At 38.6% G+C, this 14,183-nt stretch overlaps 1 long non-coding RNA gene across 16 annotated transcripts in view; it reads left to right on the top strand.

Annotated features, from left to right (window-relative positions):
- The window catches only part of LOC119623586 (uncharacterized), a 406,106-nt gene that overhangs the window by 27,792 nt on the left and 364,131 nt on the right, over positions 1–14,183 (top strand). For 13 of the 16 annotated variants that reach the window (XR_012091421.1, XR_012091418.1, XR_012091417.1 and 10 more), the window contains one exon: positions 8,404–13,489. This is a non-coding gene — a long non-coding RNA (uncharacterized lncRNA). The remainder of the gene's footprint in view (positions 1–8,403; positions 13,490–14,183) is intronic. The other 3 variants (XR_012091423.1, XR_012091422.1, XR_012091429.1) reach the window with 3 other exon arrangements.

Genomic DNA, 14,183 nt, shown 5'->3' with positions numbered 1-14,183 from the left:
AAGATTTGGTAATTTCTAAGAAAACTTATACTTAGCTAGGCTGACAGTGCTTTCTGGTTGTTTGGCTGGTGGAAAGGAAGGAGGGAAAAGTTTGAATTTGCATTTCTAAGGAGCTAAGTAAGACATGAACACACAGGAGAAAGAGAAAAAGTAAATATTTTTTAAGGAAAATGAAGTACTTGGTTACAACACCCCGCTGTCAAATTCCACTTGATTTTTATGGGATTGGAGCATCATATTCATTTAGTCTGCTTCCTACTGAAAGGGGACATAGTTATGGAGTATTAGAATGGAATCTGTTTACTTGGAGTTGGAAATATTCTTGAGTTTCCAGTAGGAACTTACTGTGCGTGTATGGTGTGAGGATCCAAGAATTTCTGAGGATGATTTCCTGCCTCTCCATGGAGAGTGTACAACAGCAATAAAACTCATAGCAGCTGAAGAGGGCATTTAACAGTATTAATTATATATATAAAAGTATTGTTTGCACCAGGAAGCCGACTAAATCATGATGTCATAGAGTCCTGAGAGAGCGCATCTATAGCAGAAATATGGGTATCTACATGCATAGCTTGGGTTATATTATAAGAATAATCTGGGGTGTGTGTGTGTGTGTGTGTGTGTGTAAAGTGGTCAACCTTAATGAATGTTAAGTGCCACCCCGGGCTGCAGTGGAGATATCTAAAGCCATATGATTTAAAGACATCATGAGATTAGACATAGCATTAGTTGGCTTGTGCATGTCTTTTAGGGCTGAGGATATGTTTCTGGAGTTATCCAGGAAGTACAGCATTTAGTCTTAATTACCGTGCAAAGCCCCAAGTGTCAGTTGTACCCAGAGCTCCTGTGGAGATATGAGAACAAATTGGTTAACTATACATATTTAACAGGCTACAGGAGGAGATGTAAATATTCATGAAGGTGGTCCTGACCCATGTGTATTAACAAATATCCATGGAACATATGACTCATTTATTTTGGGGCAGAGACTTAACTTTTAAATGTATTATAATTATGCCCTATATTTCAAAAGTTCTTTTGAGGACAAAGGCATGCAAGTGTGCATTTACTGTAAACCGGCCAAAGCTGGTGTATGGTCAGTGATCTTTTATCAGGAGAAAGTTACTGAAATTGGTGTCTTATCTACTTCAAGCTATAGTTATGGCTGGTGGAACAGTGGCTGGGGTCAGTCAGTCAGCTGATCTTGAGGCTAGTGCTTGTTTTGCTGCTAGAGAAACACAGAAACCTTGTGGCAGTTGTAAGCATAGTCTGCTTTTTTAAAAGCGTAGGAATGTGTGACTTAACTCCTGCCTGGCATGTTCCTCAATCCTGTTCATAATTTGGAATTTTATTGTTATAAAGAGTCTGTTTTACAATTTTTATTGTAACATTAATGCTGATCCGTTGTGCCTAAATTCCCATAACGGGAGGAAGATACAGTGAAGCCTGTTCAACACCCCTCTTGTTGTCGTGGCCTGAATTAGTTTTTCCATTAAGTTGGCGGGGGCTTAGGATTTCATTTTATAGTTTATATTCCTCTTTTTTGTCAAGGTATGCCAGAGGCAGTATCGGTAGCCACGCTTTTATTTTTTCTCGTGTCAGTGCCACAGTGGCATGCCACCTGACCTGGGTCCGTCATGTTCCTTGCTGCCCCCACTATGGTGGGACTAGAATCAAAAGTCTTATATCCAATTAGATGTTGTAGACCAGACTGGAATGAAGGCGGGCAGGCAGTCATTAATCCTTAAAACCCCTTTTAAGCAATGTAAGAGCCAACAACTAAATGTCAAAAGGTAAGGTTATATAACTGAATTGTCTATGAATTGTATGCATTGAGCTCTTGTAATCTTGGCTTATAGGAGTGATCTAACTAGCTATACAAAACATAAGTATTCTATTTAGCTATTTAGGCATTCGTGTGCCCATCCTTGATATGGGGGGTCTGAATTAATTTTATCTCACAAAACCGGCCCTTACAGTCTCACGCATTCATATCTTCCATGATAGTGCCTGGGTCTGGAGGAATTGAACGGTTTTAAGTTCTGGATATATTAATAAAACAAAATATTCACGATTAGCAACATTTTAAGCAAAAATGCCATAAGCACTGTCTTCTTCTAAGAGTGCCAGGACGGAGACGGACGGATCACGAGGTCAGGAGATCAAGACCATCCTGGCCAACATGGTGAAACCCCGTCTCTATTAAAATACAAAAACTTAGCTGGGCATGGTGGTGCGTGCCTCTAGTCTCAGCTACTCAGGAGGCAGAGGCAGAGGAACTGCTTGAGCAGGAGGCAGAGATTGCAGTGGGCCGAGATTGTGACCCTGTACTCCAGCCTGGACAAAAGAGCAAGACTCTGTCTCAAAGAAAAAAAAAAAAAAGAGTGACAGGAAAGGAAGCCTATAGGTAACTAAACATTTAAATTATTTGTTATTAAGGCACAAAATAAATTATATGATATTTCATATATTTCTATTTCAGATAGAAGCAAAATTATTGAATAAAGTATAATACAGGCCTGTCCCTGTGTTGCATGACAGCAGTGTACTTTGAGTATTGCCTTTGCTTGAGTCTGAAGATGAGGCTTTGGTTAACTTGAGTTTGATGTTAGATGCTGGCAGGAGTCTGTCTTCTTTAGAGGAGCTACATGTATCCAGGAGTCAATTCCTTGTACCTTAACACCACAAAGATTAGTTAATAGCACCTGATAAGAACTTTTTCAGTGTGTTGGAGGTGGTGATACACTTCACAGTGATTAATTTTTTTTAGCTTTGATAAGCCCCAGCAATAAGTCAGAGACTTAATTTAGAATTCAATTTTGGAGATGTCTGTCAAAGATGTTAGAAAGCTTAAAATATTTGATCAAAACCAAACTACAGGTCCTTGTAAAACAATAGTTATTCATTTAACCAAAGTCATCATTGAAAGACTTTAAAGGCAATACAGAAAGTTACACATGTGTAAAAACCTTACTCCTTTCAAATTTCATAGGTTTTTAAAAACCAATTAAACACTTTATAAAGGCAACGTAGGAACTATCTTGATGAAATGTAAAATCTTGTTTCTTAAGGCAGTTACCAAAAAGTCAAAGGAAAACCCTTTTTAGTGCGACTGCCTCTCCTTAGGGGAAAGCCCGTTTAGATAATCTGGAAGTACAACTTATAATAAACAGTGCTTGAGTTTAATCAAACATGGGAAGAGTGTGTACAAGGTTATGAGTAGAACTGGGAAATAGATGACTCTTAGTAGCTGCATGGTAGCTTTCCTGATGACAGTGAAAATTTAGACACACCAAAAAAAAACACAAAAAAACAAAGAAAACCCCCAAGAGTATAGAATCAAGTTATCCTGGAGGAAAACACTGCTTTTATAGACCTCTAAGATAAAATATTTCAATATCAGGCCACAACATTTAGAACTAAGAAAAGTTACAGGAGCTGACAGGAAGCTGAAGGATAGAGTTATCCCAGGCCACGTCAAAGGGAGAAAAGACAACAATTGAACATTTGAGATATGAATCTCAGAAGTTTTCTAAAGAAATTGATTATGGAATAGAAAATCAAAATTTCTTGTCATTTTATTAAGAGCAAATTGATACCTTAAGAAAATATTGGTTTAATATAGGGGACCATTCTTTAGAAAGGCTATTATAAACAATTCCTTTTTAATTATACCTAACTTTATTACATACAAAATTCCTTTTATAAATTCCCCTTAACGAGCCTTATCATGACTTACACAGACCATCTGTCACGTGCTTGGACTGTATACTTGTCCTATGGTACCTGTTTCTTTTTAAAATTATTTTCGATTTTCTTTTTCTAGATTAACCTTGTAATAAGAACCTGTTTCTTAAATAACCAGTCATTTTCCTTTAGGAGAATAATTTACCATGCAAGATTCTTTCTCGTATAAAATTACTCTTTTTTCTTGATAACCTTCCTTACCAAAAATACATGTTCTTGTCTATATCTTTCTTCACATCTCTCTTCACCATTTACTGCTTCCTTTCTAGTTTGTTTCATAAATAACCTTTTCTTTTTTTTTTTTTTTTTTTTTTTTCTTTTTTTTGAGACGGAGTCTCGCTCTGTCGCCCAGGCTGGAGTGCAGTGGTGCGATCTCGGCTCACTGCAAGCTCCGCCTCCCGGGTTCCCGCCATTCTCCTGCCTCAGCCTCCCGAGTAGCTGGGACTACAGGCGCCCACAACCGCGCCTGGCTAATTTTTTGTATTTTTAGTAGAGACGGGATTTCACCGTGGTCTCGATCTCCTGACCTTGTGATCCGCCCGCCTCGGCCTCCCAAAGTGCTGGGATTACAGGCGTGAGCCACCGCGCCCGGCCTAACCTTTTCAAACTCGTAATTTGAATCAACTTTTTAAAAACTTTTGCATTAGACAAAATAATTCTTTTTCTCAATAAGGACACCTCCTTTTTGGCACATTTTATAGAAACCTAGGAAAAAAGAAATCCGGAACTATCAGATACTAGTATTGTATAGATGAGAAAAATTTCAGAGTTTTTAGAACAGTTTTCTCTATATAATAACCCTTTCTCAATTGGAATTGACCCAGACATCCAGTAAGCATCCAAAATGATTTTAAGATTTTAAATTATACAAAAATTTCACTTAGAACCATTGATCTCATTGACATGTACTCAGTTTTTCCATTTTAACAGTTTACGTAGAGTACTTTTGAAAACTGGGATATTACCCAAAAGTAGTAATTATTTAGTTATGTCCCTATTACCCATTTTTAAAGTCTGTGGACATAAGGTGTTTTACCTAAGTAGGAACCTTAAAGTTCAATATGTGTGCATTTTGTTAATAGCACAGAAGATTTAACTGTTTTCATTGAACTAGTAATATTAAATGAGTCTAACTCATCTATAAAATCACACAAAAATTCTGTTTCTGGCTGGGTTTATGGTCTTATAGCCTTTATGTCATATGCTAACACCTTAATGTATATATAGACAGAGATAAATACAAAACCATTTGTTCAGTAAACTCAGATAAAAATATGCTGATCATTTTGAAGATATTTCTAATATTATGTCACCAATAATCTTAAAACCAGTTTTATTTGTCAAGGATTATTAAATTTATGTGAACTTGAAAAGCTTCCTGACTTATGAGCACTTACTTACTTGTAAGTCAATTTGGTAGCAGGCTAGACATGACACACAAACATATCTACATATGTACACACACAAACATGTCTACATATGTGCATGCACTGTCTACATATATACATACACAGAAACATGTCTACATATGTACATGCACAGAAACATGTCTATGTACATGCACACAAACATGTCTACATACGTACATACAAACATGTCTACTTACGTACATACACACAAACATGTCTACATACGTACATACACACAAACATCTGCATATGTCCATACACAAACATGTCTACATATGTACATACACACAAACACCTACATATGTACATACACACAAACATGTCTACATATGTACATACACACAAACATGTCCACGAATGTACATACACAAACATGTCTACATATGTACATACACACATCTACATATGTACATACAAACATGTCTACATATGTACATACACACAAACATGTCTAAACAGGTATACACACACAAGCAAAGGTCTCATAGCTTTTACCTTGGGATTCTAACCGTAAAGTAACAGTACACACTCAGTATTTTATAAAAAATAGCTGGATACACGTTATTGTCTGACAAAACTGGAACCTGTTTCCATGGCTAAATTGTGTTTTCTCCAATATATAATCTATGAAAGCTGTGGACCAAAATTTGAGCAAAGCAATCTTTATGGCAGTTTTGTTTTTAAAAAAGCATCTTTTATCTTTTTTTTTTCCTTCAGTTTTAAACAAGTTTCCTGTGTTTACTTTCTAGTTAGTCGGTAAATAATGTGTCTTATCACAGCACCAACAGCTTAGTAACAACCAATCTGAAGCAGGCAGAAAAGAAAACAGAGGAAGAAAGAGCGGTTTTGATGACTCTGCTTCACTTAATAGCTGCAGTTAACCATTTGAGCTCTCAAGTTGTCTTGCTATAGTTTGCTTCTCTGTTTAAAATGTTCACAAAAGTAGGTCTTAATAAGTAGCCAGCTGAAATCGCAAAGAGAATGAGAATATGAAGTTCCTGCCAGGCCTCTCCTTCCAAAGGAGGGAAAGAGAAAAAGATAGAAAAGGAGGTTTGTGAACCTTCTAGCTGCTGCATGGTATAGGGTGGGCACCCCCACCACTCTTGCTGACATCCCATCAGGGAGAGCCGCAGTACCCTGGACATGCACAGTGTGAGACGAATCCCTCCCACCTCTGCAAGTCATGGGCAAAGGAAACTGTTTACAGCTGGAGAGAGCTAGGGGTACCTTTGACTGAGATGAGTAAGGCTGTAGGTGGCTTCCAAGATAATCAGGAAGATGAAGTTGAAAGTGAAAAGGATAGGAAGAGACCAGGGCCCACACTCAAAGGTCATACACTCACACTTACAAACAAATGGTGAGCTTCCAAACAAACCCCAGTTAAGGGCTGGGTAGAATCCTGAATTTCTTTCCTCTGTTCAAAACAGCTCCACGGGTATCTGAAACCAAGTGGAGCAATGCCCAGGAGTGCCACAGATTCAAATCCGTCAAACCCTCAAATGATAGTCCCGTTAGTGGACAAGGTGAAAAGCAGAGCCCCAGCGACACCCCAGAAGACACGGGAAAGCTGAGTGCAGTCCGACCAGCTCACTTGTTTGCAAGTGTTGCCGGCTTCTTCAGAGATCACATTCTTTGTACCAGCAAAGTGTCGATGGCTGCAGAAGTTGTGCGAGGAAGTGAAAGGGAGGGTCTAGGAAATGGAAGATTTTCAGCAGCCACTTGGAAGTTCCCTAACGTTCCTGCCATGGGGTCTGCTAGCCTTCAGCTGCTGGTACTCACAAGTAACTGTCCGCCTTGGTAGCAAAACCAGGCTCACAGGCTTGGGTTGCCCAGAGCACATAATGCTCCCCATATGGGCCACCAAATTTGTTACCAAACACAGGTTTGGCCACTTGTCACTGACAATATCAAATAACAAGCATGAGGGTGGTAAAAAGAAAGTGACTTTATTTCACAGTTTAGCAATGGAGAAGAACCAGGTTCATATCTAAAGGAGCCGCTTCAGTTTTCTGGGAAGAAAGCAGGGTTTGAAGAAGAGAAACTTTCTTATGCAGGGTGTGCAAGGAACATGGAGGTGCAGGGTCTATGTGACTTGCTGTAAAACTTATCTCAGCTAAGAGGTCATCCGTTAGTCTGACCAGTGTCATTGAGGACAGAGTTGGAATGTGGATTAACTCTTGTCTTGAGACAGTCTCCCTGTGAGGGAGAATTCTGGATGGTGCCTGCTTCGGTTCAACATTTGGTCCTTAGAATTTCTAAGGAAACATACTTAGATAAGCTGGCAGTCCTTGCAGGTTGTTTGACTGGTGGAAACGAAGGAAGGAAAAGGTTAAATTTGCCTTTCTAAGGAGCTAAGCAAGAGGTGAACACTGAGAAAGAGAAAAAATACACAGGTAATTTTCAGGAAAATGCTATACTGGGTAACAATTTAACTTAATTTCACTGTGTCTAAAGAGCTACCCTATACTTCATGCAAACTACATAGCCTGTGGCATTCATGGAGTGACGAACAGAGAAAAAAATAGTTTTAAAGTGCAAAGGAAACTGGAGATTTTTTAAAGGAAAATCAGTAGCTGGGCGTGGTGGCTCACACCTGTAATCCCAGCACTTTGGGAGGCCGAGGCGGGCGGATCACGAGGTCAGGAGATTGAGACCATCTTGGCTAACACAGTGAAACCCCGTCTCTACTAAAAATACAAAAAATTAGCTGGGCGTGTGGTGGGCGCCTGTAATCCCAGCTGCTCGGGAGGCTGAGACAGGAGAATGGTGTGAACCCAGGAGGCAGAGCTTGCAGTGAGCTGAGATTGCATCACTGCACTCCAGCCTGGGCGACAGAGCGAGACTCTGTCTCAAAAAAAAAAAAAAAAAAGAAAGGAAAATCAGTGAAGGAAGAAACCTTTATTGGCTTCTCCTCCTTTTGGTGAGAAATGCTCTCTTATAAGTAGACAATTGTACTTTAATTATTTCATAATGTAGCGATTTTACAAGCCACAACTAGCAGGCTAACATAGGAAAGGCAGGTTGGTGTCCACACAGGGTCACTAAATCTACCTAACACACCATTTACTTTGTTTCTAAAAATGTCCTTCATCCTTGGGCTTGATGCAGGATCACTGAGTCATGGAAAACTTCGTGTTTTTGTAGTCAGAAATGAGATGAAAGCATAAAGGTGAATGATTCTTTATTAAAGAATTCATTTAAATTACTTTTCTTTGTGTCTTTGCTTTCTGTTTCTGTACTGCTCCAGTACTCCCGTGAACCGTGTCTGAGTGGAGTGATGACGGCACCACAGTCCAGCCTGCGTGGGTGTTGGCCTGAGTGCTCCCGCCTCATGAAATTCAGCCCCCTCTTTCTCCAGTCAGTTCCATCTTCTCAACTCCGACTGTCTTCCAGAATCCGTGTCACACCACAGCCTGGAAACTCTCCCCAAGCAGTAACCTGAAGCAACAGTAAACCCTCATTGTTTCGCCTCTCTCAGATGTCACTGTCCTTCATTGTTTGATGTGCACTGTCTTGCAATCCATCCTTCCAGATAAATCATCCATTTTTCCATGTGATAAGCCATGTCCAATCCCCTAAGTTTTACCACAACATTTTGTTTCATTCTTCCTGCAGTTACTCCATCATTACTGTACCACCGCCTGTATGGATGTAGTTGTCAGTGTGAAGCTGAGTAAGGAACAACGTGCACCAGACTCGCAGAGAAAAATGGACACGCGAGCTGGCCTTTGTATCACTAAAGGGAAGGTCAGATTGGTGAATATGTAATGTCTATAGTAGTCTTGTTGGGGACATCCACAGCATGTCAATGAATCAAAGACAAGTAGGATCTCAAAGAAATAATAATATCTCTATCTAAACTCTTATACACATAGTAGACTTATTTACACTTACTGAAAAAGTTCGTCTAGAGTTTTAAATTTACGTTTTATTCATATACAAATGAAAGCAATATTGGAATTAATTCATAAATTAACTCCCACATATCTTGATATTCTGATTATGTTTGTTTTGAATTAGGTTTTGACACTTTTTCAAAGTGATTATTGATACAGTTGGATGAATATTCACCATGTTTGTTACCTCTTCTCGTTTTTGCTCTGCCCGTTTCCATTTTTGTGTTCCATTCGTTTTCCTTTTTTGTGGTTTTTATTCAGCATTTCATATAATTCAATATTCTTTCTTAGCATCTCAGACTTTTTTTGTACTTTTTTATTGGTTACTCAAGATAAGAAAAGCTTTTAATTTTCATATTCTTAATTGATCTTACATATAACAGCTTATTGAAAATAATTATATTCAATAGTAGACAAGTGCCTTTCAAAAAAATAGTTGCAAGTCTGGGTGCGGTGGTTCAGGCGTGTAATCACAGCAGTTTGGGAGGCCCAAGTGGATGGATCACCTGAGGTCGGGAGTTCGAGACCAGCCTTGCCAACTTGGTGAAACCCCATCTCTACTAAAAAAGATACAAAATTTAGCTGGGCGTTGTGACACACATCCGTAATCCCAGCTACTCAGGAGGCTGAGGCAGGAAAATGGCTTGAATGCGAGAGGCAGAGGTTGCAGTGAGCTGAGAACACACCACTGCACCCCAGCCTGGGTGACAGAGCAAGACTCTGTTTCAAAAAAAAAAAAAAAGCAATTTATTTAATTATATTTTTGTAACTATAAGATATATACACACCTATAAGTAAAATGAAAGACAGGAAAGAGGGACAAAAGGAAAAATACAGGAAAAAGGAAGAAATAGAACTATTATAAGATGGTTACACTACTTCTGAAGCAGTACAATTTTATATGAAAGGAGCTTAGATTAGTTGTAAATATAAATTGCAACCTCTAGGGCAGGTTACTGGAACGGGAGCCTCAGTTTTTTCCTGTCTGTGGCCAGAGGCTGCATTCAGTTATTTCCTAGGTTGGCTTCTCTCCCATGGCAGAATGTGTCATCAAAGCCACCATGGGAGAGAGCTTGCAGCAAGACAGGTATCATCATCTTAGGTAACATGATTACTCAAGTGATGTCCTATCACGTTGTAGTCTTCTGATGTATCAAAGCAAGTCTCAGTTTCTCCCCAAAGTCAAAAGGAAAGGGTTAGAATATTGGGTTATGTACACCAAGCTGTGAGGATCATTGCGCACCATCTGAACGCTCACCTGCCAACGTCAGGTCTTACTTAATCTGGGACAGGTTCTCAGTCCTCACTTACTTTGCTGACCTTGGCCTTTGTGAGAAAACAGGTCACATAATTTGTGAAATGTATCACAATCTGGATTTCTCTGAATGTTTCTCAGGATTTTGCTGAGCCATATAGATAGAGACATGTAATTATCTATTTGTGAAGACAAGAAACAGCAAACAGGACATTATTTACAAATACAGATTTAGAGACCAAAACTAAGAAGAAAAGTTTGCAAATGGAAAAAGGAAAATTAAAAATAATAGTAAAGGGCCGGGCGCGGTGGCTCAAGCCTGTAATCCCAGCACTTTGGGAGGCCGAGACGGGCGGATCACGAGGTCAGGAGATCGATACCATCCTGGCTAACATGGTGAAACCCCGTCTCTACTAAAAATACAAAAAAATAAGCCGGGCGAGGTGGCGGGCGCCTGTAGTCCCAGCTGCTCGGGAGGCTGAGGCAGGAGAATTGCGCGAACCCGGGAGGCGGAGCTTGCAGTGAGCAGAGAGCGGGCCACTGCACTCCAGCCTGGGTGACAGAGCGAGACTCTGTCTCAAAAAAAAAAAATAATAGTAATGTTCACCAGGGTAACAAAAAGGAATAGGGAGGTGAGCACCTGGGACACTACAAGATCGACAGTGTTCTGCTTAGTAAGCTGAATAGTATAATTTTAAAAGTATATGTGTTTTATTTATTTTTTTGGTTTGCTTGTTTTGTTTTTTTGGGGTTTTTTTGAGATGGAATATCCCACTGTTGCCAAGCTGGAGTGCAGTGGCACAATCTCGGCTCACTGCAAGCTCCGCCTCCCGGATTCAAGCGATTCTCCTGCCTCAGCCTCCCGAGTAGCTGGGACTACAGGCGCCGGCCACCACGCCCGGCTAATGTTTGTATTTTTAGTAGAGACGGGGTTCCCCATGTTGGCCAGGATGGTCTTGACCTCGTGATCCACCCTCTTCGGCCTCCCAAAGTGTTGGGATGAGCCACAGCGCCCGGGCTATTTATTTGGTTTTTTTAAATCTATTTTACAATAGTTTTGGATTTACAGAATAGTTAGAAGTACACACAGAGAGTTTATATATACTCAACACATAATTTCCCTTTTATAAATTCTTACATTCATTTGAAACACTTGTTGCAGTTGGTGAACCAATATTATACGTTATCATTCACCAACATTCACAATTGAATAGATGTTCTGTTTTTGCGTAACGTCCATATTCTGTTCCAGGATTCCGCCCCGGACACCACATCACATTTAGGTATCTTGTGCCAGTTTCTCAGATTTTTCCTATTTCTGATGTCATTGAAATACCTCCTTTGGGATGTCTCTGGTGTTTTCCTAATGACTGGATGGCCGTTGTGGATTTAGCAGAGGAACACCACAGAGGGAAGGTTTTATTCTCATGATATTGTGACAAGACTACATAGTATCACCATGCTCTGTCACTTTTTTTTTTCTTTTTTTTTGAGATGGGTCTCACTCTGTTGCTCAGGTTGGAGGGCAGTGGCATGAACAAAGCTCACTGCAGCCTCGAACTCTTGGGCTTGAATGATCCTCCACCTCAGCCTCTTGAGTAGATGGGACTACAGGCATGTGCCACCACATCTGGGTGATTTCATTTTACTTTATAGAGGCAGAATCTCAAGACATTGCCCAGCCTGGTCTCTAAGCCCTGGCCCCAAGCGTTCCTCTCACCTCAGGCTCCCAAAGTGCTGGGATTACAGGTGTGAGCCACTGTGCCCAGCTGCTTTATCATGGTTAATGTTATTTGATCACATAGATGAGGCAGTTTAGCTCAGTTTTCTTCAGTGTAAAATTAATATTATTCCTCTTTTCATGTTGTACCTTTTGGAAAAAACATCACTATGCCCAGCACATACATAGAAAGTAGGAAATTATGCCCCATTCCCCTATGGGCAGACTTTCTATAAACATCATTTGAGTTTCTGTAGAAAATATTGAACATTCTTTGGGCTGTTCTGGATCAGTTGCATTTTTCTGTGTGTTTTAGAATCAGTGGTCCAAGAACTACTAAAAATGAAAAAAAAATAGAATTTTAGTAGGGCTTGTATTGAATCTGAAGATGCATTTAGAAAGTATAAGCATCTTGGTTAATACTTAATAGCTTTCTGATCAATGAAAATCTAGTTTATATAGTATATTACACTAATTCTTGTATTCATTTATTTAGGATTTCTTTAATACTTCAATATTATTTGTAATTTTCAGTATATATATCTTGCAATTATATTATTTTCAAATGTATTTCCTTTTTGATGCCGTGTTAAATGAAATTATTTTGAGTTTCATTATTTGATTAGTTTGTATTGTATAAGAATGCAATTTATTACATTGATCATGCATACTGAATTTTGTTTTTGTTTCAACCTTATTTTAGTGGATTTTTTAGGATTTTCTATATATTAGGTTATGTCACTGACCAATAGATTGTTTGACTTCTTCCCTTTCAATTTGGAAGTCTTATATTTATTTTTCTATCCTACTTTTATAAATTGTGTCCTCAAGCATAATGTTTAGTTGAATTAGTGGGAATAGGTAACCTTTTGTGTTTATAATTTTGGGAATATTACTGAGACCTACTTGATACCATGTGTTGTCATGTGAATTTTTCATAGGTGCCTGTTTTAGGTAAGAACATTCCCTTTATGCAAAATTTAGTGTTTTTACTGTGAGTGGGTTTTTGAATTGGAAAGTGCTTATTCCATATTTTTAGATGTGATCATGAAAATTTTGTCATTATATTAATATAGTTATTATACTAATTCTTTTTTATGTTTTACCAAACTTATGATCCTGAGTAAATAAATAAATAAATTAGTGTTTAATTCTGTTTTACGATCCTGATTTGTGTTGAAACTATTTCCTTGAGAATTATTGCCTAGGTATCCATAAAGCATATTAGTTTATAGTTTTCGTTTTTTGGATTGTGTTTGTCTGGTTGTAACCTCAGAGGAAACTGCCTCATAGGACGCACTGCACACTGATCTCTTCTCTGTTATTTTATTTTTTTGGAGAACAGTTAGTAAAAAATTGCTGTTGATATTTTAAAGGTTTGGAATAATTCATCAGTGTAATCTTCTCAACCTGGTCAATCACATGAACTTAGAAGATGATTCCTCCGCAGCTGATCCTTCAGGTGAGACCTCAGCTTTGGCAATCATCTACATCCAGATTCCTGACCCAGAGAAACTGTGAGTAATTTGTGTGTGCTTTTGAGCCACTAAGCTATGTGGTAATTGGCTATGCTGCAATAAACAATAATACACTTGATGGTAAACATAGTATGTTATCCTTGATTAGATCCAAAAAAAGGAAAAATGGCAGTAGTGGAAAACCTGGTAAAATGTGAAGACAGTCAGTACTTTAGTTAATAGTTTTGTGCCTTTGTCAGTTGGTGAGTTTTCACAGATAGTCTATGGTTATGTGTATGATATTAATGTTGCAGGAAATTGAAGGGTATATCCACTTTTTGTAAGATTTTTAATAACTCTCTATAAATCTAAAATTATTTCAAAATAAATAGAAGTGTAGACATGGCTCATATATTTGAGATCAGGTCTTCCTGTTAACTTAATTAAGCCTTCATGGAATCTAAAACTCATGGTACAAATGCAATAACATTATAAAATATAAATGAGATGAGTTTCTATTTTACTCACTCTGTTCTTCAGGGAACACTAAAGCCCATTCTTCTTCTCAAGTATCCAAAACTAAAGTTGATGCAAGTAACTAGTGGACAGCATAGAAGATTGTATGGAAACTATAATGCATTCACATTTTCAGTTACTAATCATAAAATGATGTGTATGATCATTCTTCACATGATTAGA

This window comes from Chlorocebus sabaeus, chromosome 26 (assembly GCF_047675955.1).
Source record: "Chlorocebus sabaeus isolate Y175 chromosome 26, mChlSab1.0.hap1, whole genome shotgun sequence".
NCBI classification, from domain to species: domain Eukaryota; kingdom Metazoa; phylum Chordata; class Mammalia; order Primates; family Cercopithecidae; genus Chlorocebus; species Chlorocebus sabaeus.
Note: the sequence above shows the minus strand (reverse complement) of the source record. Positions and strands in the feature narration are given on the sequence as shown.